Source organism: Danio rerio, chromosome 18 (genome assembly GCF_049306965.1).
Source record: "Danio rerio strain Tuebingen ecotype United States chromosome 18, GRCz12tu, whole genome shotgun sequence".
Classification (NCBI taxonomy): Eukaryota; Metazoa; Chordata; class Actinopteri; order Cypriniformes; family Danionidae; genus Danio; species Danio rerio.
In genome coordinates, this window is record NC_133193.1 from 10,554,485 (window position 1) to 10,579,370 (window position 24,886).

The 24,886-nt window shown below is 37.1% G+C and overlaps 2 long non-coding RNA genes across 2 annotated transcripts in view; one reads left to right on the top strand and one right to left on the bottom strand.

Annotated features, from left to right (window-relative positions):
• Positions 1-24,886, bottom strand: part of LOC141378809 (uncharacterized) — a 127,467-nt gene that overhangs the window by 102,126 nt on the left and 455 nt on the right. The gene's annotated exons all lie outside the window — the stretch shown is intronic.
• LOC141378808 (uncharacterized) lies at positions 15,893-22,631 on the top strand. Its single transcript, XR_012394301.1, has 4 exons — positions 15,893-16,875; positions 19,090-20,220; positions 21,428-21,924; positions 22,510-22,631. It is a non-coding gene; the product is annotated as an uncharacterized lncRNA (long non-coding RNA).

Consider the following 24,886-nt stretch of genomic DNA (forward strand, 5'->3'; position numbering starts at 1 on the left):
TCAACATCAGTTAATTAGAATCTTGATTGTCCAGGATCAACATCAGTGAATTTAAATCTTGATGGTCCAGGATCAACTTCAGTGGAGTTTAATCTTGATGGTAAAGGATTAACATCAGTGAATTTGAATCTTGATGGTCCAGGATCAACATCAGTCAATTTTATTCTTGATGGTCCAGGATTAACATCAGTGAATTTTAATCTTGATGGTCCAGGATCAACATCAGTGAATTTAAATCTTGATGTTCCAGGATCAACATCAGTCAATTTTAATCTTGATGGTCCAGGATCAACATCAGTGAACTTTGATGGTCCAGGATCAACATCAGTGAATTTGAATCTTGATGGTCCAGGATCAACATCAGTGAATTTTACTCTTGATGGTCCAGGATCAACATCAGTGAATTTTACTCTTGATGGTCCAGGATCAACATCAGTCAGTTTTAATCTTGATGGTCCAGGATCAACATCAGTGAATTAGAATCTTGATGGTCCAGGATCAACATCAGTGAACTTTGATGGTCCAGGATCAACATCAGTTAATTTGAATCTTGATGGTCCAGGATCAACAACAGTCAATTTTATTCTTGATGGTCCAGGATCAACATCAGTGAATTTTACTCTTGATGGTCCAGGATCAACATCAGTGAATTTTACTCTTGATGGTCCAGGATCAACATCAGTGAATTTTACTCTTGATGGTCCAGGATCAACATCAGTCAATTTTAATCTTGATGGTCCAGGATCAACATCAGTCAGTTTTAATCTTGATGGTCCAGGATCAACATCAGTTAATTTTACTCTTGATGGTCCAGGATCAACATAAGAGAATTTGATCCTTGATGGTCCAGGATCAACATCAGTGAATTTTACTCTTGATGGTCCAGGATTAACATCAGTGAATTAGAATCTTGATGGTCCAGGATCAACATCAGTGAACTTTGATGGTCCAGGATCAACATCAGTTAATTTGAATCTTGATGGTCCAGGATCAACAACAGTCAATTTTATTCTTGATGGTCCAGGATCAACATCAGTGAATTTTAATCTTGATGGTCCAGGATCAACATCAGTCAATTTTACTCTTGATGGTCCAGGATCAACATCAGTCAATTTAAATCTTGATGGTCCAGAATCAACAACAGTCAATTTTAATCTTGATGGTCCAGGATCAACATCAGTGAATTTTACTCTTGATGGTCCAGGATCAACATCAGTCAATTTGAATCTTGATGGTCCAGGATCAACAACAGTCAATTTTGATCTTGATGGTCCAGGATCAACATCAGTCAATTTTAATCTTGATGGTCCAGGATCAACATCAGTGAATTTTACTCTAGATGGTCCAGGCTGAACATTAGTCAATTTGATCCTTGATGGTCCAGGATCAACATCAGTGAATTAGAATCTTGATGGTCCAGGATCAACATCAGTTAATTAGAATCTTGATTGTCCAGGATCAACATCAGTGAATTTAAATCTTGATGGTCCAGGATCAACTTCAGTGGAGTTTAATCTTGATGGTAAAGGATTAACATCAGTGAATTTGAATCTTGATGGTCCAGGATCAACATCAGTCAATTTTATTCTTGATGGTCCAGGATCAACATCAGTGAATTTTAATCTTGATGGTCCAGGATCAACATCAGTGAATTTAAATCTTGATGTTCCAGGATCAACATCAGTCAATTTTAATCTTGATGGTCCAGGATCAACATCAGTGAATTAGAATCTTGATGGTCCAGGATCAACATCAGTGAATTTAAATCTTGATGGTCCATGATCAACATCAGTGAATTAGAATCTTGATGGTCCAGGATCAACATCAGTGAATTAGAATCTTGATGGTCCAGGATCAACTTCAGTGGAATTTAATCTTGATGATTCAGGATACACAACAGTCAATTTTAATCTTGATGGTCCAGGATCAACATTAGTGAATTTTAATCTTGATGGTCCAGGATCAACATCAGTGAATTTTAATCTTGATGGTCAAGGATCAACATCGGTGAATTTAAATCTTGATTTTCCAGGATCAACATCAGCCAATTTGAATCTTGATGGTCCAGGATCAACAACAGTCAATTTTATTCTTGATGGTCCAGGATCAACATCAGTCAATTTGAATCTTGATGGTCCAGGATCAACATCAGTCAATTTTAATCTTGATGGTCCAGGATCAACATCATTGATTTAGAATCTTGATGGACCATGACCAACATTAGTCAATTAGAATCTTGATGGTCCAGGATCAACATCAGTGAATTTTAATCTTGATGGTCCAGGATCAACTTTAGTGAATTAGAATCTTGATGGTCCAGGATCAACATATGTCAGTTTTACTCTTGATGGTCTAGGATCAACATCAGTCAATTTGAATCTTGATGGTCCAGGATCAACATTAGTCAATTTTACTCTTGATGGTCCAGGATCAACTTCAGTGGATTTTAATCTTGATGGTCCAGGATTAACATCAGTGAATTTTAATCTTGATGGTCCAGGATCAACATCAGTGAATTAGAATCTTGATGGTCCAGGATCAACATATGTCAGTTTTACTCTTGATGGTCTAGGATCAACATCAGTCAATTTGAATCTTGATGGTCCAGGATCAACATTAGTCAATTTTACTCTTGATGGTCCAGGATCAACTTCAGTGGATTTTAATCTTGATGGTCCAGGATTAACATCAGTGAATTTTAATCTTGATGGTCCAGGATCAACTTCAGTGGATTTTAATCTTGATGGTCCAGGATTAACATCAGTGAATTTTAATCTTGATGGTCCAGGATCAACATCAGTGAATTTTAATCTTGATGGTCCAGGATCAACTTCAGTGGATTTTAATCTTGATGGTCCAGGATCAACATCAGTGAATTTTACTCTTGATGGTCCAGGATCAACATCAGTGAATTTTAATCTTGATGGTCCAGGATCAACACCAGTGAAATTTAATCTTGATGGTCCAGGATCAACATCAGTGAATTTAAATCTTGATGGTCCAGGATCAACATCAGTGAATTAGAATCTTGATGGTCCAGGATCAACATCAGTGAATTTAAATCTTGATGGTCCAGGATCAACATCAGTCAATTTTGATGGTCCAGGATCAACATCAGTCAATTAGAATCTTGATGGTCCAGGATCAACAACAGTCAATTTGAATCTTGATGGTCCAGGATTAACATCAGAGAATTAGAATCTTGATGGTCCAGGATCAACATCAGTAAATTTGATCCTTGACGGTCCAGGATCAACATCAGTGAATTTTACTTTTGATGGTCCAGGATCAACATCAGTGAATTTTACTCTTGATGGTCCAGGTTCAACATCAGTGAATTTTACCCTTGATGGTCCAGGATCAACATCGGTGAATTTAAATCTTGATTTTCCAGGATCAACATCAGCCAATTTGAATCTTGATGGTCCAGGATCAACAACAGTCAATTTTATTCTTGATGGTCCAGGATCAACATCAGTCAATTTGAATCTTGATGGTCCAGGATCAACATCAGTCAATTTTAATCTTGATGGACCAGGATCAACATCAGTCAATTTGAATCTTGATGGACCATGACCAACATCAGTCAATTAGAATCTTGATAGTCCAGGATCAACATAAGTGAATTTGAATCTTGATGGTCCAGGATCAACATCAGTGAACTTTGATGGTCCAGGATCAACATCAGTGAATTTGAATCTTGATGGTCCAGGATCAACATCAGTGAACTTTGATGGTCCAGGATCAACATCAGTGAATTTGAATCTTGATGGTCCAGGATCAACATCAGTGAATTTTACTCTTGATGGTCCAGGATCAACATCAGTGAATTTTACTCTTGATGGTCCGGGATCAACATCAGTCAGTTTTAATCTTGATGGTCCAGGATCAACATCAGTGAATTAGAATCTTGATGGTCCAGGATCAACATCAGTGAACTTTGATGGTCCAGGATCAACATCAGTTAATTTGAATCTTGATGGTCCAGGATCAACAACAGTCAATTTTATTCTTGATGGTCCAGGATCAACATCAGTGAATTTTACTCTTGATGGTCCAGGATCAACATCAGTGAATTTTACTCTTGATGGTCCAGGATCAACATCAGTGAATTTTAATCTTGATGGTCCAGGATCAACATCAGTGAATTTTACTCTTGATGGTCCAGGATCAACATCAGTCAATTTTAATCTTGATGGTCCAGGATCAACATCAGTCAGTTTTAATCTTGATGGTCCAGGATCAACATCAGTTAATTTTACTCTTGATGGTCCAGGATCAACATAAGAGAATTTGATCCTTGATGGTCCAGGATCAACATCAGTGAATTTTACTCTTGATGGTCCAGGATTAACATCAGTGAATTAGAATCTTGATGGTCCAGGATCAACATCAGTGAACTTTGATGGTCCAGGATCAACATCAGTTAATTTGAATCTTGATGGTCCAGGATCAACAACAGTCAATTTTATTCTTGATGGTCCAGGATCAACATCAGTGAATTTTAATCTTGATGGTCCAGGATCAACATCAGTCAATTTTACTCTTGATGGTCCAGGATCAACATCAGTCAATTTAAATCTTGATGGTCCAGAATCAACAACAGTCAATTTTAATCTTGATGGTCCAGGATCAACATCAGTGAATTTTACTCTTGATGGTCCAGGATCAACATCAGTCATTTTTAATCTTGATGGTCCAGGATCAACATCAGTGAATTTTACTCTTGATGGTCCAGGATCAACATCAGTGAATTTTAATCTTGATGGTCCAGGATCAAGATCAGTGAATTTTACTCTAGATGGTCCAGGCTGAACATTAGTCAATTTGATCCTTGATGGTCCAGGATCAACATAAGTGAATTTGAATCTTGATGGTCCAGGATAAAAATCAGTCAATTTTACTCTTGATGGTCCAGGATCAACATCAGTGAATTTTACTCTTGATGGTCCAGGATCAACATCAGTAAATTTTAATCTTGATGGTCCAGGATCAACATCAGTGAATTTGAATCTTGATGGTCCAGGATCAACATCAGTGAACTTTGATAGTCCAGGATCAACATCAGTGAATTTGAATCTTGATGGTCCAGGATCAACATCAGTGAATTTTACTCTTGATGGTCCAGGATCAACATCAGTCAATTTTAATCTTGATGGTCCAGGATCAACATCAGTCAGTTTTAATCTTGATGGTCCAGGATCAACATCAGTGAACTTTGATGGTCCAGGATCAACATCAGTTAATTTGAATCTTGATGGTCCAGGATCAACAACAGTCAATTTTATTCTTGATGGTCCAGGATCAACATCAGTGAATTTTAATCTTGATGGTCCAGGATCAACATCAGTCAATTTTACTCTTGATGGTCCAGGATCAACATCAGTCAATTTGAATCTTGATGGTCCAGGATCAACAACAGTCAATTTTGATCTTGATGGTCCAGGATCAACATCAGTCAATTTTAATCTTGATGGTCCAGGATCAACATCAGTGAATTTTACTCTTGATGGTCCAGGATCAACATCAGTGAATTTTACTCTTGATGGTCCAGGATCAACATCAGTGAATTTTAATCTTGATGGTCCAGGATCAACTTCAGTGAATTTTAATCTTGATGGTCCAGGATAAACATCAGTGAATTTTACTCTAGATGGTCCAGGCTGAACATTAGTCAATTTGATCCTTGATGGTCCAGGATCAACATAAGTGAATTTGAATCTTGATGGTCCAGGATCAACATAAGTGAATTTGAATCTTGATGGTCCAGGATCAACATCAGTGAATTTTACTCTTGATGGTCCAGGATCAACATCAGTGAATTTTAATCTTGATGGTCAAGGATCAACATCAGTGAATTTTACTCTAGATGGTCCAGGCTGAACATTAGTCAGTTTGATCCTTGATGGTCCAGGATCAACATAAGTGAATTTGAATCTTGATGGTCCAGGATCAACATAAGTGAATTTGAATCTTGATGGTCCAGGATCAACATCAGTGAACTTTGATGGTCCAGGATCAACATCAGTGAATTTGAATCTTGATGGTCCAGGATCAACATCAGTGAACTTTGATGGTCCAGGATCAACATCAGTTAATTTGAATCTTGATGGTCCAGGATCAACATCAGTGAATTTTACTCTTGATGGTCCAGGATCAACATCAGTGAATTTTACTCTTGATGGTCCAGGATCAACATCAGTGAATTTGAATCTTGATGGTCCAGGATCAACATCAGTGAATTTTACTCTTGATGGTCCAGGATCAACATCAGTCAATTTTAATCTTGATGGTCCAGGATCAACATCAGTGAATTTTACTCTTGATGGTCCAGGATCAACATCAGTGAATTTTACTCTAGATGGTCCAGGCTGAACATTAGTCAATTTGATCCTTGATGGTTCAGGATCAACATCAGTGAATTTTGATGGTCCAGGATCAACATCAGTCAATTTTAATCTTGATGGTCCAGGATCAACATCAGTGAATTTTACTCATGATGGTCCAGGATCAACATCAGTGAATTTTACTCATGATGGTCCAGGATCAACATCAGTGAATTTTAATCTTGATGGTCCAGGGTCAACATAAGTGAATTTGAATCTTCATGGTCCAGGATCAACATCAGTCAATTTTACTCTTGATGGTCCAGGGTCAACATAAGTGAATTTGAATCTTCATGGTCCAGGATCAACATCAGTGAATTTCAATCTTGATGGTCCAGGATCAACATCAATCAATTTTAATCTTGATGGTCCAGGATCAACATCAGTCAATTTTAATCTTGATGGTCCAGGATCAACATCAGTCAATTTTAATCTTGATGGTCCAGGATGAACATCAGTCAATTTTAATCTTGATGGTCCAGGATCAACATCATTGATTTAGAATCTTGATGGTCCATGATCAACATCAGTGAATCTTGATGGTCCAGGATCAACATTAATCAATTTTAATCTTGATGGTCCAGGATCATTATCAGTGAATTAGAATCTTGATGGTCCAGGATCAACATCAGTCAATTTTAATCTTGATGGTCCAGGATCAACATCAGTGAATTTTACTCTTGATGGTCGAGGATCAACATCTGTGAATTTGATCCTTGATGGTCCAGGATGAACATCAGTGAATTTGAATCTTGATGGTCCAGGATCAACATCAATCAATTTGAATCTTGATGGTCCAGGATCAATATCAGTCAATTTTAATCTTGATGGTCCAGGATCAACATCAGTCAATTTTACTCTTGATGGTCCAGGATCAACATCAGTGAATTTTACTCTAGATGGTCCAGGCTGAACATTAGTCAATTTGATCCTTGATGGTCCAGGATCAACATCAGTGAATTAGAATCTTGATGGTCCAGGATCAACATCAGTTAATTAGAATCTTGATTGTCCAGGATCAACATCAGTGAATTTAAATCTTGATGGTCCAGGATCAACTTCAGTGGAGTTTAATCTTGATGGTAAAGGATTAACATCAGTGAATTTGAATCTTGATGGTCCAGGATCAACATCAGTCAATTTTATTCTTGATGGTCCAGGATCAACATCAGTGAATTTTAATCTTGATGGTCCAGGATCAACATCAGTGAATTTAAATCTTGATGTTCCAGGATCAACATCAGTCAATTTTAATCTTGATGGTCCAGGATCAACATCAGTGAATTAGAATCTTGATGGTCCAGGATCAACATCAGTGAATTTAAATCTTGATGGTCCAGGATCAACATCAGTGAATTAGAATCTTGATGGTCCAGGATCAACATCAGTGAATTAGAATCTTGATGGTCCAGGATCAACTTCAGTGGAGTTTAATCTTGATGATTCAGGATACACAACAGTCAATTTTAATCATGATGGTCCAGGATCAACATTAGTGAATTTTAATCTTGATGGTCCAGGATCAACATCAGTGAATTTTAATCTTGATGGTCCAGGATCAACATCGGTGAATTTAAATCTTGATTTTCCAGGATCAACATCAGCCAATTTGAATCTTGATGGTCCAGGATCAACAACAGTCAATTTTATTCTTGATGGTCCAGGATCAACATCAGTCAATTTTAATCTTGATGGTCCAGGATCAACATCAGTCAATTTTAATCTTGATGGTCCAGGATCAACATCAGTGAATTAGAATCTTGATGGTCCAGGATCAACATATGTCAGTTTTACTCTTGATGGTCTAGGATCAACATCAGTCAATTTGAATCTTGATGGTCCAGGATCAACATTAGTCAATTTTACTCTTGATGGTCCAGGATCAACTTCAGTGGATTTTAATCTTGATGGTTAAGGATTAACATCAGTGAATTTTAATCTTGATGGTCCAGGATCAACATCAGTGAATTAGAATCTTGATGGTCCAGGATCAACATATGTCAGTTTTACTCTTGATGGTCTAGGATCAACATCAGTCAATTTGAATCTTGATGGTCCAGGATCAACATTAGTCAATTTTACTCTTGATGGTCCAGGATCAACTTCAGTGGATTTTAATCTTGATGGTCCAGGATTAACATCAGTGAATTTTAATCTTGATGGTCCAGGATCAACTTCAGTGGATTTTAATCTTGATGGTCCAGGATTAACATCAGTGAATTTTAATCTTGATGGTCCAGGATCAACATCAGTGAATTTTAATCTTGATGGTCCAGGATCAACTTCAGTGGATTTTAATCTTGATGGTCCAGGATCAACATCAGTGAATTTTACTCTTGATGGTCCAGGATCAACATCAGTGAATTTTAATCTTGATGGTCCAGGATCAACACCAGTGAAATTTAATCTTGATGGTCCAGGATCAACATCAGTGAATTTAAATCTTGATGGTCCAGGATCAACATCAGTGAATTAGAATCTTGATGGTCCAGGATCAACATCAGTGAATTTAAATCTTGATGGTCCAGGATCAACATCAGTCAATTTTGATGGTCCAGGATCAACATCAGTCAATTAGAATCTTGATGGTCCAGGATCAACAACAGTCAATTTGAATCTTGATGGTCCAGGATTAACATCAGAGAATTAGAATCTTGATGGTCCAGGATCAACATCAGTAAATTTGATCCTTGACGGTCCAGGATCAACATCAGTGAATTTTACTTTTGATGGTCCAGGATCAACATCAGTGAATTTTACTCTTGATGGTCCAGGTTCAACATCAGTGAATTTTACCCTTGATGGTCCAGGATCAACATCGGTGAATTTAAATCTTGATTTTCCAGGATCAACATCAGCCAATTTGAATCTTGATGGTCCAGGATCAACAACAGTCAATTTTATTCTTGATGGTCCAGGATCAACATCAGTCAATTTGAATCTTGATGGTCCAGGATCAACATCAGTCAATTTTAATCTTGATGGACCAGGATCAACATCAGTCAATTTGAATCTTGATGGACCATGACCAACATCAGTCAATTAGAATCTTGATGGTCCAGGATCAACATCAGTGAATTTTAATCTTGATGGTCCAGGATCAACATCAGTCAATTTTACTTTTGATGGTCCAGGATCAACTTCAGTGGATTTTAATCTTGATGGTCCAGGATTAACACCAGTGAATTTTAATCTTGATGGTCCAGGATCAACATCAGTGAATTAGAATCTTGATGGTCCAGGATCAACATATGTCAGTTTTACTCTTGATGGTCCAGGATCAACATCAGTCAATTTGAATCTTGATGGTCCAGGATCAACATTAGTCAATTTTACTCTTGATGGTCCAGGATCAACTTCAGTGGATTTTAATCTTGATGGTCCAGGATTATTATCAGTGAATTTTAATCTTGATGGTCCAGGATCAACATCAGTGAATTTTAATCTTGATGGTCCAGGATCAACTTCAGTGGATTTTAATCTTGATGGTCCAGGATTAACATTAGTGAATTTTAATCTTGATGGTCCAGGATCAACATCAGTGAATTTTAATCTTGATGGTCCAGGATCAACTTCAGTGGATTTTAATCTTGATGGTCCAGGATCAACATCAGTGAATTTTACTCTTGATGGTCCAGGATCAACATCAGTGAATTTTAATCTTGATGGTCCAGGATCAACACCAGTGAAATTTAATCTTGATGGTCCAGGATCAACATCAGCGAATTTAAATCTTGATGGTCCAGGATCAACATCAGTGAATTAGAATCTTGATTGTCCAGGATCAACATCAGTGAATTTAAATCTTGATGGTCCAGGATCAACATTAGTGGATTTTAATCTTGATGGTCCAGGATCAACTTCAGTGGAGTTTAATCTTGATGGTAAAGGATTAACATCAGTGAATTTGAATCTTGATGGTTCAGGATCAACATCAGTCAATTTTAATCTTGATGGTCCAGGATCAACATCAGTGAATTTTAATCTTGATGGTCCAGGATCAACATCAGTGAATTTTAAATCATGATGGTCCAGGATCAACATCAGTGAATTTAAATCTTGATGTTCCAGGATCAACATCAGTCAATTTGAATCTTGATGGTCCAGGATCAACAATAGTCAATTTTATTCTTGATGGTCCAGGATCAACATCAGTGAATTTTAACCTTGATGGTAAAGGATCAACATCAGTAAATTAGAATCTTGATGGTCCAGGATCAACATCAGTCAATTTTAATCTTGATGGTCCAGGATCAATATCCGTAAATGTTACTCTTGATGGTCCAGGATCAACATCAGTGAATTTTACTCTTGATGGTCCAGGATCAACATCAGTGAATTTTATTCTTGATGGTCTAGGATCAACATCAGTGAATTTTACTCTTGATGGTCCAGGATCAACATGAGTGAATTTTACTCTTGATGGTCCAGGATCAACATCAGTGAATTTTACTCTTGATGGTCCAGGATCAACATGAGTGAATTTTACTCTTGATGGTCCAGGATCAACATCAGTGAATTTTACTCTTGATGGTCCAGGATCAACATCAGTGAATTAGAATCTTGTTGGTCCAGTATCAACATCAGTGAATTAGAATTTGATGGTCCAGGATCTACATCAGTTAATTTGAATCTTGATGGTCCAGGATCAACATCAGTGAATTAGAATCTTGATGGTCCAGGATCTACATCAGTGAATTTAAATCTTGATGGTCCAGGATCAACATCAGTGAATTTGAATCTTGATGGTCCATTATCAACATCAGTAAATTAGAATCTTAATGGTCCAGGATCAACGTCAGTGAATTAGAATCTAGATGGTCCAGGATCAACATCAGTGAATGTTGATGGTCCAGGATCAACATCAGTCAATTAGAATCTTGATGGTCCAGGATCAACAACAGTCAATTTGAATCTTGATGGTCCAGGATTAACATCAGAGAATTAGAATCTTGATGGTCCAGGATCAACATCAGTGAATGTTGATGGTCCAGGATCAACATCAGTCAATTAGAATCTTGATGGTCCAGGATCAACATCAGTGAATGTTGATGGTCCAGGATCAACATCAGTCAATTAGAATCTTGATGGTCCAGGATCAACATCAGTGAATTTTACTTTTGATGGTCCAGGATCAACATCAGTGAATTTTACTCTTGATGGTCCAGGTTCTTCATCATTGAATTTTACCCTTGATGGTCCAGGATCAACATCAGTGAATTTTACTTTTGATGGTCCAGGATCAACATCAGTGAATTTTACTCTTGATGGTCCAGGTTCAACATCAGTGAATTTTACCCTTGATGGTCCAGGATCAAAATAAGTCAGTTTTAATTTTGATGGTTCAGGATTAACATCAGTGAATTAAAACAATTTTTACTCTTGATGGTAAAAGATCGACATCAGTAAATTTTACTCTTGATGGTCCAGGATCAACATTAGTCAATTTCAATCTTGATGGTCCAGGATCGACATCAGTCAATTTTACTCTTGATGGTCCAGGATCAACTTCAGTGGATTTTAATCTTGATGGTCCAGGATTAACATCAGTGAATTTTAATCTTGATGGTCCAGGATTAACATCAGTGAATTTTAATCTTGATGGTCCAGGATCAACACCAGTGAATTTTAATCTTGATGATCTAGGATCAACATCAGTGAATTTTACTCTTGATGGTCCAGGATCAAAATAAGTCAGTTTTAATTTTGATGGTTCAGGATTAACATCAGTGAATTAAAACAATTTTTACTCTTGATGGTCCAAGATCGACATCAGTAAGTTTTACTCTTGATGGTCCAGAATCAACATACGTCAGTTTTACTCTTGATGGTCCAGGATCAACATTAGTCAATTTGAATCTTGATGGTCCAGGATCAACATCAGTCAATTTTACTCTTGATGGTCCAGGATCAACTTCAGTGGATTTTAATCTTGATGGTCCAGGATTAACATCAGTGAATTTTAATCTTGATGGTCCAGGATCAACATCAGTGAATTTTAATCTTGATGGTCCAGGATCAACATCAGTAAATTAGAATCTTGATGGTCCAGGATCAACATCAGTCAATTTTAATCTTGATGGTCCAGGATCAACAACAGTGGATTTTACATTTAATGGTCAAGGATCAACATCAGTAAATTTTAATCTTGATGGTCCAGGATCAACATCAATGAATTTTAATCTTGATGGTCCAGGATCAACATCAGTGAATTTTACTCTTGATAGTCCAGGATCAACACCAGTGAATTTGAATCTTGATGATCTAGGATCAACATCAGTGAATTTGAATCTTGATGGTCCAGGATCAACATCAGTCAATTGTAATCTTGATGGTCCAGGATCAACATCAGTAAATTTGAATCTTGATGGTCCAGGATCAACATCAGTAAAGTTGATCCTTGATGGTCCAGGATCAACATAAGTCAGTTTTAATCTTGACAGTCCAGGATCAACATCAGTGAATTTTATTCGTGATGGTCCAGGATCAACATCAGTCAATTTTAATCTTGATGGTCCAGGATCAACATCAGTTAATTAGAATCTTGTTGGTCCTGGATCAACATCAGTGAATTTGAATCTTGATGGTCCAGGATCAACATCAGTAAATTAGAATCTTGATTGTCCAGGATCAACATCAGTCAATTTTAATCTTGATGGTCCAGGATCAACAACAGTGGATTTTACATTTAATGGTCCAGGATCAACATCAGTAAATTTGATGGTCTAGGATCAACATCAGTTAATTTGAATCTTGATGGTCTAGGATCAACATCAATGAATTTTAATCTTGATGGTCCAGGATCAACATCAGTGAATGTTACTCTTGATGGTCCAGGATCAACATCAGTGAATTTTACTCGTGATGGTCCAGGATCAATATCAGTCAATTTGAACCTTGATGGTCCAGGATTAACATCAGTCAATTTTAATATTGTAGGTCCAGGATCAACATCAGTGAATTTACTCTTGATGGTCCAGGATCAACACCAGTGAATTTGAATCTTGATGGTCCAGGATTAACATCAGTGAATTTTAATCTTGATGGTCCAGGATCAACATCAGTGAATTAGAATCTTGATGGTCCAGGATCAACATATGTCAGTTTTACTCTTGATGGTCTAGGATCAACATCAGTCAATTTGAATCTTGATGGACCAGGATCAACATTAGTCAATTTTACTCTTGATGGTCCAGGATCAACTTCAGTGGATTTTAATCTTGATGGTCCAGGATTAACATCAGTGAATTTTAATCTTGATGGTCCAGGATCAACTTCAGTGGATTTTAATCTTGATGGTCCAGGATTAACATCAGTGAATTTTAATCTTGATGGTCCAGGATCAACATCAGTGAATTTTAATCTTGATGGTCCAGGATCAACTTCAGTGGATTTTAATCTTGATGGTCCAGGATCAACATCAGTGAATTTTACTCTTGATGGTCCAGGATCAACATCAGTGAATTTAAATCTTGATGGTCCAGGATCAACATCAGTGAATTAGAATTTGATGGTCCAGGATCTACATCAGTTAATTTGAATCTTGATGGTCCAGGATCAACATCAGTGAATTAGAATCTTGATGGTCCAGGATCTACATCAGTGAATTTAAATCTTGATGGTCCAGGATCAACATCAGTGAATTTGAATCTTGATGGTCCATTATCAACATCAGTAAATTAGAATCTTAATGGTCCAGGATCAACGTCAGTGAATTAGAATCTAGATGGTCCAGGATCAACATCAGTGAATGTTGATGGTCCAGGATCAACATCAGTCAATTAGAATCTTGATGGTCCAGGATCAACAACAGTCAATTTGAATCTTGATGGTCCAGGATTAACATCAGAGAATTAGAATCTTGATGGTCCAGGATCAACATCAGTGAATGTTGATGGTCCAGGATCAACATCAGTCAATTAGAATCTTGATGGTCCAGGATCAACATCAGTGAATGTTGATGGTCCAGGATCAACATCAGTCAATTAGAATCTTGATGGTCCAGGATCAACATCAGTGAATTTTACTTTTGATGGTCCAGGATCAACATCAGTGAATTTTACTCTTGATGGTCCAGGTTCTTCATCATTGAATTTTACCCTTGATGGTCCAGGATCAACATCAGTGAATTTTACTTTTGATGGTCCAGGATCAACATCAGTGAATTTTACTCTTGATGGTCCAGGTTCAACATCAGTGAATTTTACCCTTGATGGTCCAGGATCAAAATAAGTCAGTTTTAATTTTGATGGTTCAGGATTAACATCAGTGAATTAAAACAATTTTTACTCTTGATGGTAAAAGATCGACATCAGTAAATTTTACTCTTGATGGTCCAGGATCAACATTAGTCAATTTCAATCTTGATGGTCCAGGATCGACATCAGTCAATTTTACTCTTGATGGTCCAGGATCAACTTCAGTGGATTTTAATCTTGATGGTCCAGGATTAACATCAGTGAATTTTAATCTTGATGGTCCAGGATTAACATCAGTGAATTTTAATCTTGATGGTCCAGGATCAACACCAGTGAATTTTAATCTTGATGATCTAGGATCAACATCAGTGAATTTTACTCTTGATGGTCCAGGATCAAAATAAGTCAGTTTTAATTTTGATGGTTCAGGATTAACATCAGTGAATTAAAACAATTTTTACTCTTGATGGTCCAAGATCGACATCAGTAAGTTTTACTCTTGATGGTCCAGAATCAACATACGTCAGTTTTACTCTTGATGGTCCAGGATCAACATTAGTCAATTTGAATCTTGATGGTCCAGGATCAACATCAGTCAATTTTACTCTTGATGGTCCAGGATCAACTTCAGTGGATTTTAATCTTGATGGTCCAGGATTAACATCAGTGAATTTTAATCTTGATGGTCCAGGATCAACATCAGTGAATTTTAATCTTGATGGTCCAGGATCAACATCAGTAAATTAGAATCTTGATGGTCCAGGATCAACATCAGTCAATTTTAATCTTGATGGTCCAGGATCAACAACAGTGGATTTTACATTTAATGGTCAAGGATCAACATCAGTAAATTTTAATCTTGATGGTCCAGGATCAACATCAATGAATTTTAATCTTGATGGTCCAGGATCAACATCAGTGAATTTTACTCTTGATAGTCCAGGATCAACACCAGTGAATTTGAATCTTGATGATCTAGGATCAACATCAGTGAATTTGAATCTTGATGGTCCAGGATCAACATCAGTCAATTGTAATCTTGATGGTCCAGGATCAACATCAGTAAATTTGAATCTTGATGGTCCAGGATCAACATCAGTAAAGTTGATCCTTGATGGTCCAGGATCAACATAAGTCAGTTTTAATCTTGACAGTCCAGGATCAACATCAGTGAATTTTATTCGTGATGGTCCAGGATCAACATCAGTCAATTTTAATCTTGATGGTCCAGGATCAACATCAGTTAATTAGAATCTTGTTGGTCCTGGATCAACATCAGTGAATTTGAATCTTGATGGTCCAGGATCAACATCAGTAAATTAGAATCTTGATTGTCCAGGATCAACATCAGTCAATTTTAATCTTGATGGTCCAGGATCAACAACAGTGGATTTTACATTTAATGGTCCAGGATCAACATCAGTAAATTTGATGGTCTAGGATCAACATCAGTTAATTTGAATCTTGATGGTCTAGGATCAACATCAATGAATTTTAATCTTGATGGTCCAGGATCAACATCAGTGAATGTTACTCTTGATGGTCCAGGATCAACATCAGTGAATTTTACTCGTGATGGTCCAGGATCAATATCAGTCAATTTGAACCTTGATGGTCCAGGATTAACATCAGTCAATTTTAATATTGTAGGTCCAGGATCAACATCAGTGAATTTACTCTTGATGGTCCAGGATCAACACCAGTGAATTTGAATCTTGATGGTCCAGGATTAACATCAGTGAATTTTAATCTTGATGGTCCAGGATCAACATCAGTGAATTAGAATCTTGATGGTCCAGGATCAACATATGTCAGTTTTACTCTTGATGGTCTAGGATCAACATCAGTCAATTTGAATCTTGATGGACCAGGATCAACATTAGTCAATTTTACTCTTGATGGTCCAGGATCAACTTCAGTGGATTTTAATCTTGATGGTCCAGGATTAACATCAGTGAATTTTAATCTTGATGGTCCAGGATCAACTTCAGTGGATTTTAATCTTGATGGTCCAGGATTAACATCAGTGAATTTTAATCTTGATGGTCCAGGATCAACATCAGTGAATTTTAATCTTGATGGTCCAGGATCAACTTCAGTGGATTTTAATCTTGATGGTCCAGGATCAACATCAGTGAATTTTACTCTTGATGGTCCAGGATCAACATCAGTGAATTTAAATCTTGATGGTCCAGGATCAACATCAGTGAATTAGAATCTTGATGGTCCAGGATCAACATCAGTGAATTTAAATCTTGATGGTCCAGGATCAACATCAGTCAATTTTGATGGTCCAGGATAAACATCAGTCAATTAGAATCTTGATGGTCCAGGATCAACAACAGTCAATTTGAATCTTGATGGTCCAGGATTAACATCAGAGAATTAGAATCTTGATGGTCCAGGATCAACATCAGTAAATTTGATCCTTGACGGTCCAGGATCAACATCAGTGAATTTTACTTTTGAAGGTCCAGGATCAACATCAGTGAATTTTACTCTTGATGGTCCAGGTTCAACATCAGTGAATTTTACCCTTGATGGTCCAGGATCAACATCAGTGAATTTTACTCTTGATGGTCCAGGTTCAACATCAGTGAATTTTACCCTTGATGGTCCAGGATCAACATCAGTGAATTTTACTTTTGATGGTCCAGGATCAACATCAGTGAATTTTACTCTTGATGGTCCAGGTTCAACATCAGTGAATTTTACCCTTGATTGTCCAGGATCAACATCAGTGAATTTTACCCTTGATGGTCCAGGATCAAAATAAGTCAGTTTTAATCTTGATGGTCCAGGATCAACATCAGCCAATTTGAATCTTGATGGTCCAGGATCAACATCAGTGAATTAGAATCTTGATGGTCCAGGATCAACATCAGTTAATTAGAATCTTGATTGTCCAGGATCAACATCAGTGAATTTAAATCTTGATGGTCCAGGATCAACTTCAGTGGAGTTTAATCTTGATGGTAAAGGATTAACATCAGTGAATTTGAATCTTGATGGTCAGGAATCAACATCAGTCAATTTTATTCTTGATGGTCCAGGATCAACATCAGTGAATTTTAATCTTGATGGTCCAGGATCAACATCAGTAAATTTTAATCTTGATGGTCCAGGATCAACATCAATGAATTTTAATCTTGATGGTCCAGGACCAACATCAGTGAATTTTACTCTTGATAGTCCAGGATCAAAACCAGTGAATTTGAATCTTGATGATCTAGGATCAACATCAGTGAATTTGAATCTTGATGGTCCAGGATCAACATCAGTCAATTGTAATCTCGATGGTCCAGGATCAACATCAGTAAATTTGAATCTTGATGGTCCAGGATCAACATCAGTTAAGTTGATCCTTGATGGTCCAGGATCAACATAAGTCAGTTTTAATCTTGACAGTCCAGGATCAACATCAGTGAATTAGAATCTTGATGGTCCAGGATCAACATCAGTCAATTTTAATCTTGATGGTCCAGGATCAACATCAGTGAATTTAAATCTTGATGGTCCAGGATCAACATCAGTGAATTAGAATCTTGATGGTCCAGGATCAACTTCAGTGGAGTTTAATCTTGATGGTTCAGGATCAACAACAGTCAATTTTAATCTTGATGGTCCAGGATCAACATTAGTGAATTTTAATCTTGATGGTCCAGGATCAACATCAGTGAATTTTAATCTTGATGGTCCAGGATCAACATCGGTGAATTTAAATCTTGATTTTCCAGGATCAACATCAGCCAATTTGAATCTTGATGGTCCAGGATCAACAACAGTCAATTTTATTCTTGATGGTCCAGGATCAACATCAGTCAATTTGAATCTTGATGGTCCAGGATCAACATCAGTCAATTTTAATCTTGATGGACCAGGATCAACATCAGTCAATTTGAATCTTGATGGACCAGGATCAACATCAGTCAATTTGAATCTTGATGGACCATGACCAACATCAGTCAATTAGAATCTTGATGGTCCAGGATCAACATCAGTGAATTTTAATCTTGATGGTCCAGGATCAACATCAGTCAATTTTACTTTTGATGGTCCAGGATCAACTTCAGTGGATTTTAATCTTGATGGTCCAGGATTAACACCAGTGAATTTTAATCTTGATGGTCCAGGATCAACATCAGTGAATTAGAATCTTGATGGTCCAGGATCAACATATGTCAGTTTTACTCTTGATGGTCCAGGATCAACATCAGTCAATTTGAATCTTGATGGTCCAGGATCAACATTAGTCAATTTTACTCTTGATGGTCCAGGATCAACTTCAGTGGATTTTAATCTTGATGGTCCAGGATTATTATCAGTGAATTTTAATCTTGATGGTCCAGGATCAACATCAGTGAATTTTAATCTTGATGGTCCAGGATCAACTTCAGTGGATTTTAATCTTGATGGTCCAGGATTAACATCAGTGAATTTTAATCTTGATGGTCCAGGATCAACATCAGTGAATTTTAATCTTGATGGTCCAGGATCAACTTCAGTGGATTTTAATCTTGATGGTCCAGGATCAACATCAGTGAATTTTACTCTTGATGGTCCAGGATCAACATCAGTGAATTTTAATCTTGATGGTCTAGGATCAACACCAGTGAAATTTAATCTTGATGGTCCAGGATCAACATCAGCGAATTTAAATCTTGATGGTCCAGGATCAACATCAGTGAATTAGAATCTTGATTGTCCAGGATCAACATCAGTGAATTTAAATCTTGATGGTCCAGGATCAACATTAGTGGATTTTAATCTTGATGGTCCAGGATCAACTTCAGTGGAGTTTAATCTTGATGGTAAAGGATTAACATCAGTGAATTTGAATCTTGATGGTTCAGGATCAACATCAGTCAATTTTAATCTTGATGGTCCAGGATCAACATCAGTGAATTTTAATCTTGATGGTCCAGGATCAACATCAGTGAATTTTAATCTTGATGGTCCAGGATCAACATCAGTGAATTTTAAATCATGATGGTCCAGGATCAACATCAGTGAATTTAAATCTTGATGTTCCAGGATCAACATCAGTCAATTTGAATCTTGATGGTCCAGGATCAACAATAGTCAATTTTATTCTTGATGGTCCAGGATCAACATCAGTGAATTTTAACCTTGATGGTAAAGGATCAACATCAGTAAATTAGAATCTTGATGGTCCAGGATCAACATCAGTCAATTTTAATCTTGATGGTCCAGGATCAACATCCGTAAATGTTACTCTTGATGGTCCAGGATCAACATCAGTGAATTTTACTCTTGATGGTCCAGGATCAACATCAGTGAATTTTATTCTTGATGGTCCAGGATCAACATCAGTGAATTTTACTCTTGATGGTCCAGGATCAACATGAGTGAATTTGAATCTTGATGGTCCAGGATCAACATCAGTGAATTTTACTCTTGATGGTCCAGGATCAACATCAGTGAGTTTTACTCTTGATGGTCCAGGATCAACATCAGTGAATTTTACTCTTGATGGTCGAGGATCAACATCAGTGAATTGGAATCTTGATGGTCCAGGATCAACATCAGTGAATTTGAATCTTGATTGTCCAGGATCAACATCAGTGAATTTTACTCTTGATGGTCCAGGATCAACATCAGTGAATTAGAATCTTGTTGGTCCAGGATCAACATCAGTGAATTAGAATTTGATGGTCCAGGATCTACATCAGTTAATTTGAATCTTGATGGTCCAGGATCAACATCAGTGAATTAGAATCTTGATGGTCCAGGATCTACATCAGTGAATTTAAATCTTGATGGTCCAGGATCAACATCAGTGAATTTGAATCTTGATGGTCCATTATCAACATCAGTAAATTAGAATCTTGATGGTCCAGGATCAACGTCAGTGAATTAGAATCTTGATGGTCCAGGATCAACATCAGTGAATGTTGATGGTCCAGGATCAACATCAGTCAATTAGAATCTTGATGGTCCAGGATCAACAACAGTCAATTTGAATCTTGATGGTCCAGGATTAACATCAGAGAATTAGAATCTTGATGGTCCAGGATCAACATCAGTAAATTTGATCCTTGACGGTCCAGGATCAACATCAGTGAATTTTACTTTTGATGGTCCAGGATCAACATCAGTGAATTTTACTCTTGATGGTCCAGGTTCAACATCAGTGAATTTTACTTTTGATGGTCCAGGATCAACATCAGTGAATTTTACTCTTGATGGTCCAGGTTCAACATCAGTGAATTTTACCCTTGATGGTCCAGGATCAAAATAAGTCAGTTTTAATTTTGATGGTTCAGGATTAACATCAGTGAATTAAAACAATTTTTACTCTTGATGGTCCAACTTCAGTGGATTTTAATCTTGATGGTCCAGGATTATTATCAGTGAATTTTAATCTTGATGGTCCAGGATCAACATCAGTGAATTTTAATCTTGATGGTCCAGGATCAACTTCAGTGGATTTTAATCTTGATGGTCCAGGATTAACATCAGTGAATTTTAATCTTGATGGTCCAGGATCAACATCAGTGAATTTTAATCTTGATGGTCCAGGATCAACTTCAGTGGATTTTAATCTTGATGGTCCAGGATCAACATCAGTGAATTTTACTCTTGATGGTCCAGGATCAACATCAGTGAATTTTAATCTTGATGGTCTAGGATCAACACCAGTGAAATTTAATCTTGATGGTCCAGGATCAACATCAGCGAATTTAAATCTTGATGGTCCAGGATCAACATCAGTGAATTAGAATCTTGATTGTCCAGGATCAACATCAGTGAATTTAAATCTTGATGGTCCAGGATCAACATTAGTGGATTTTAATCTTGATGGTCCAGGATCAACTTCAGTGGAGTTTAATCTTGATGGTAAAGGATTAACATCAGTGAATTTGAATCTTGATGGTTCAGGATCAACATCAGTCAATTTTAATCTTGATGGTCCAGGATCAACATCAGTGAATTTTAATCTTGATGGTCCAGGATCAACATCAGTGAATTTTAATCTTGATGGTCCAGGATCAACATCAGTGAATTTTAAATCATGATGGTCCAGGATCAACATCAGTGAATTTAAATCTTGATGTTCCAGGATCAACATCAGTCAATTTGAATCTTGATTGTCCAGGATCAACATCAGTCAATTTTAATCTTGATGGTCCAGGATCAACAACAGTGGATTTTACATTTAATGGTCCAGGATCAACATCAGTAAATTTGATGGTCTAGGATCAACATCAGTGAATTTTAATCTTGATGGTCTAGGATCAACATCAATGAATTTTAATCTTGATGGTCCAGGATCAACATCAGTGAATTTTACTCTTGATGGTCCAGGATCAACATCAGTGAATTTTACTCGTGATGGTCCAGGATCAATATCAGTCAATTTGAACCTTGATGGTCCAGGATTAACATCAGTCAATTTTAATATTGTAGGTCCAGGATCAACATCAGTGAATTTACTCTTGATGGTCCAGGATCAACACCAGTGAATTTGAATCTTGATGATCTAGGATCAACATCAGTGAATTTTACTCTTGATGGTCCAGGATCAACATAAGTGAATTTTACTTGTGATGGTTTAGGATCAACATCAGTGGATTTTACTCTTGATGGTCCAGGATCAACATCAGAATTTTGCTATTCATGGTCCAACATCCATGTTGATCCTGGAACAACATTATAGTCAGCCAATCAGAATTAAGGGATGCAGTTTTTGCAAAGTTTAGGCTAACATTTAGGTTTATGCACTTCAACATGAGTGTTATCCAACTAGTATTCCCCTCTGATTTTTGTAATATTTTACAGTTATGGTTGGGTTTAGGGGTATGGAATAGGTATGGATTACATTTACAAACATAAATGACGTTCCAAGATAGAAAACGAAGGCTATGGGGCGGTATGATGCCGTTTCTTATCGCGCTCACCAGCTGACCCCTTACCTCCATATGGACAGCTTTTGCACTGTTACCAGTTTGTCCAGTAGCTCGCCATGTATGTCGGCATACTTGAAACGCAGAAACGAAATGACCATGATGACGGGGTTCGGGTCTGGTGAAGAACGATTCCAGAAAGTGTGTAAAAATAAAATAAACAAGTAAATAACAGCGTGAGAATGTGGTATAATCTGAAAACGTGTAAAAATCAGTTGAAGGCTTTTGTTTTTCTAGATTGCTTTTAAAACTGTCGGTTGGGTTTAGGGAAGTGGGTGGGTCGATGCTTTTTAAAATTCTATTGGGTGGGTTTAGAGAAAGAGGGTGGGTCAGTCAATCGGTCAGTCAGTCAGTCAGTCGGTAGAGGTCTCTGGTGAATTTACGCGAGAACAGCAGGTGCAAATGGCACTCATGAGAGAAATTTAAGATTACAAAAAGCAGACACAGCAGCCTCTGGGAGATATTTGGCACTTTCCATAAATGTATATAGTGGTACACTTTCATAATGAGTCTGGATTAAACGATTATGTTGTCCCCTTCTCCCCAAAAAATCAAGAATTGTGTTGTTTCAGCTCATTTCGAATAGTAGTGTGGATAAATAGCAAACATTATTATATACTGGGTGGTCTAAGAGTTCTTAAGGGTTTTTAAGGGTTCTTAACCTTTTGCAAGCTGCCCCCCTTCCCAAAGCTGGGTCAATGCAGTTGCCCAAGAGAGCTGACAATTAACCATCACTTAATTTACCATTACCTCACCACTAAAAATGTGACACTGAGTTCATATGACAGTTTAACAAACAAGTTAACAATATTAAGTCACTTGTTTTGGTCTATTTTAGCATGGAAAACAGATCTAATGAATCCGAACAAAGATGACAAATTTGCAAATAAAAAATTTCATTTTTTTTCCTCCCATCTTGTAGCCTACTTGATTTGCTCTGGGTTTGACAACAAGGCCTTTCTGTGTGATTGGGGGCACAGCCGGGGATGATAGTGACAACCACATGCGGAGAGCAGTGAAGGGGAAATGACTGCTTCTGGGCTGATGGGGGAACTCATTTATCAGTGCTAAAGTCTGAAGTAAAACGCTTTCTCTTTCTGTACCTCCTGCCATGGCCAAGATAAGCAGAAAGTGATCTTTTCTCTCCAGAACGCCCTCCTGTAGGGGGAAATGGCTGGAGCTCTTTATTAACAAAGATGCTCTGCTTCGAGTCATGCAGGTCAAAGGTGGAGCGGATTGACAGAATGAGACAGACAGACAGACAGAGAGTTGAATCTGATAGAGTAGGCTCAGCTGGGCAGTCAATATTTCTTTTCTAAAAATGGTCTGTTTACTTGTGAGTTTGGAGAATTATAGCATCTATATATTATGTTATGTTATATTATGTTATATATTAATTATGATGGTTAAAGGTCCCATGAAATTAAAATATATTTATTTTAGATGTTAGTTTCAGTCTGTTAGTTTTAAGAATATGTATAAGCTAGTGTGCTCCAAAACAGTGACAAAATGAGCATCTAGAAGATAAAAAAACTGATATAAACATGTATAACTTGCAGTTTGTCACTTTCGCCTAAATCAATCAATGATTTTTTTATGGCACTTCATACTTCAGTTCCTCATCAAATCTTGACCAATCAAATGCTCTCTAGTATCTGATATACACCGCCCCCTTCAAGACACTTGTCATTTGCTTTTCATTTGATGTTATTAAACTTTACCTCTCTCAAAGGCAGAGCTGTGATAAAAACGAACACTATTGGCTGTTTTTTAAAGGGGAGGAGCTACTCTATGTCTCAACCTCTCTTCTGTTAAAAAATGCACATTCCAAAGTACTTCATAGGACTTATGAAAAAACATTTTCTTTTAAAAGCAACATATTTGTGCGTCTAAAAAACAGGCCAAGAACATTCTAAGAACATTAGGTGTGTTAATAATACTTTATTTTCTGCTTTAATACCTACTGCCACAGAAAATGATGTCAAATGTAGCACCTCATAAACCAGATAAACTCATTTTTTATATTAAAAAAATATATATATATATGCCTCAGCCTATGTTTTTACAAAACATAAAATATGTTTGTCTGGGTACAATTTGTGGCACGTTTTAAATGACAAATCTACTAGAGGGTGCTGTCTACATTTTTGCAAATCTTAAATACGTTACCTACACTGAAAAAATGTAGGTAGCTGGGGTGCCGAAACAAAAACGTAAAATAAAGGCTGTTAAATTACAGAAATTTACTGTAAAATAACAGAGGTTGAATTACTGAAATTTACCAGAAATTTCAATTTAAGTAAATTTCTGTAATTTAACACCCGTTATTTAACTTTTTTTTCGGCACCCCATCTTCCGGAAATAAACCTTAAAA